Raw genomic sequence first — 3,225 nt, 5'->3', positions numbered from 1 at the left:
TTATTATCAGATTGCCCTTAGCTCCATGCTTGCATCCTATCACCATAACAACCTGCTATGGAACGCTGGTGTACCTCCCCTCCCCCACCCCCCACCCCCACCCCGCCATTCATATGCTGAAGCCCTAACCAACAATGTGGCTGTGTGTGGAGTTAAGGCCTTTGAAGGTAATTAAGAGTAAATTAGGTCATGAAGGTGGAGCTCTAATCCGATGCGACTGGTGTCCTTAAAAGAAGAGATGTCAGAGAGGTCCTCTCTCTGGGATGTGAGCATGCAGAGAGAAAGGAGACACCTACACGCCAGGAAGAGAGAGGCCTCACCAAAAACTAACCCTACTGGTACCTTGGTCTTGCACTTTCAGCCTCCACAATGGTGAGAAATTTCTGTCGTTTAGGCCAATGGTATTTTTGTCACAGCACCCCACTGGCTAATACAGCCCTAGAAGGGTTTTCCCAACAACCTTAGCAAAGTCCCAGACTCAGGCCTTGTTCAGGTCACATGTCCACCACCGAACCAATCACCGTGGGGAGGCCTGGGCCACCTGCTGACCCTTTGAGCTGGTGTGTGAGATTAGTCTTCCTTGAACTATTTGGAAAAGCGAACGGGCGGTTATTCCTAAAGGAGAATTATTGCCGAAAGAAGCAGAAAGTGATACACAGAAAAACAAAAACAGAACAGGACCAGGTGACTTCCAAACACTGTGGAGAAGGTACTGTTGTATCTCTTATTTCTGTAAGGGGAAACAGGTTGAACAAAGTCAAGTGATTTGCTGAAAAACTCATGTCTGTACATGAATGCGCTTCAGACTCTCAGACTCTAAACTCTGAGCCACTTCTTGATGATAAAGCCCTTATAAAATGGTGTATAATGCTATTTCACCTCTCTTCATGGCCAACCTGCCCCACTTCTGTTTATCACAGGGAAGTTTAACAGAATGCTAAGTAATATGCCTCTTTCTCTATAATTTTTATCAAAATGATTAAAAAAAAAAAACCCTCCAGCCAAAATGAAAACAAGAACTTTTCTGGATTGGATCAATGGTGCCCTCGGCCTAAAAGCATCTTCAACAATACATTTGGGATGTATTTTGCCTCTGATTATAATCCTAATAGGAACCTCGTTTCCCAAGCATTTCAGGGTCCTTTTATTTCTTTATTTTAAATGTTTATTTTTTAATTTTGGGAGACAGAGAGAGCATGAGTGGGGATAGAGAGAGAGAATCCTAAGCAGGCTCTGTGGCAGAGCCCAACACGGGGCTCAGGCCCACGAACCAGGAGATCCTGACCTGAGCCAATATCAGGACCCAGATGCTTACCTGACCAAGCCACCCAGGTGCCCTTCAGTGTCCTTATAATCATGGCTCTTTTGTCCATTTTTCATCTCATACTATTTCTCTTGGCTTACCATTCCACAGGAAGTAGTATTTCCTTTTATGTATCCTAAGCGTGCTTCACTTAAGCTGCGAAGGAGGCTCCTCTCACCTCTGTTCAGGACTTGGTGCAACGGTCTCTAATGATATCCAGACCAGACCGTTGACCTTAAAGGTTTGCTGGAAGGGTACCTCCTCCTGGGTGTCGCCTCTTCCCTAGGCTAGATCTTGGGCCATTGAGCTTATCCTCATGAGGAATCCCTCCCTTGAATCTTTCCTGAAAAACTGCACTTGGGCCCTTGAACGTGGCTGATGATCATTTAAGGGAAAAAAAAATTCTTCAAGACAGGGCTCCAGTAGAGGCGGGGACTCGGCCATCCCAGTGTCTCCAGTCCAGATCAATTAGGAACAGAAAGCACACTGAGGGGTGGAGGAGACGGTGAAGCAGCAGGGAGGGGGGTGGTAAGAGTAGGTAAGAGGAGATCCTCATCCGCTGGATGTGATAAAGCTGGATTCCGCAACAGAGATGCAAGTCTAGAATGGTTATGAGCGCTGCCAAAGTCTATTACATACGACAGCCTTACCACAAAGGCAAAAGCCTCTAGCGAGGCAATCAAAAATGCACTCTTCATAGGAAAATGTTACAGGGAAATACCAAAAGAAAGGAATGCTTGTTACAAGTTCCTAGATTGGTGCGTGTCAGTCAGCAGAGTGGACGGGCGACTGGCTTCCCAGAACAAGAACTTCGTTCCTTTAATGTTTACCAGAAAATTACTTAAGCGTTTTATCAGGGATGTTCATGTCTTCCCAGAATGGAGGTTGCAAATGACTTCATGTAAAAAGTTTTCTTCCCACACCAGGTTTGTGGCAAGTTCTCTTTAACTGTAGTCAAGAGTGTTTAAAGGCCATGGCCGTGGGATTCCAACGTGACGGTGTTAAGAAATGGAAGCAGGGAGCAGACTGGTTCTGAGTGTGGGTTTTGCAGCCAGACAAACCTGGGTGTTCAACCTTCAGCCTTAGTTTATTCATGTGTGAAATGAAGGTGATAATAATGACCTTCTTGGGGAGGGAATAGTAATATTATTTCATTCTTCTTATTTTCGCCGAATTTTTACAATTGATCACTTTTATACTAACATGTTTATAGTTATAATAATAATAAACCATACTTACTATTATTGTAAAAGTCCCTAAGTAGCCAGGACCTATGTTCCACCTGCTATAGCCCCTTTCAAGGCCCTGCGGCAACTCCTGAAAATTTGCAAAATGTTTGGGCACCAGGATCTCAGGAAATACTGAACCCTGAGTTCCACACACTGCACGAAGGAGGTGGTCCTCGACCGAATCCAATTCTCAGCCAAGTTTTCACACACACAGATGGGCAGAGGATTTGAACTGACATTTTCCCAAAGAAGACGTACAGATTAACCAACAGACACATGAAGAGATGCTCCGTGTCACTCACCATCAGAGAAATGCATACCAAAACCACAGTGAGATGTCACCTCACAGCTATTAGAATGGCAGTTCTGCAAAAAGCAAGAGGTGAGTATTGGTGAGGAAGGGGAGAAGAGGGAGCCTGGAGCGTTGTTGCTGGGAATGCAGGCTGGTACAGCCACTATGGAAACAGTACTGCGGCTCCTCAAAGAATTAAAAATAAAGCTACGCTGGGGTGCCTAGGTGACTCTGTCAGTTACGCGGCGGACACTTCATTCCGCCTCAGGTCATGATCTCACGGTTGGTGGGTTCGAGCCCTGCGTGGGGCTCTGCGCTGACCGTGTGGAGCCTGCTTGGGATTCGCCCTCTCTCCCACGCTCTCTGCCCCTCCCCCACTTTTGCGCTCGCCCTCCCGCTCT

This window comes from Panthera tigris, chromosome D2 (assembly GCF_018350195.1).
Source record: "Panthera tigris isolate Pti1 chromosome D2, P.tigris_Pti1_mat1.1, whole genome shotgun sequence".
Lineage (NCBI taxonomy): Eukaryota > Metazoa > Chordata > Mammalia > Carnivora > Felidae > Panthera > Panthera tigris.
Note: the sequence above shows the minus strand (reverse complement) of the source record.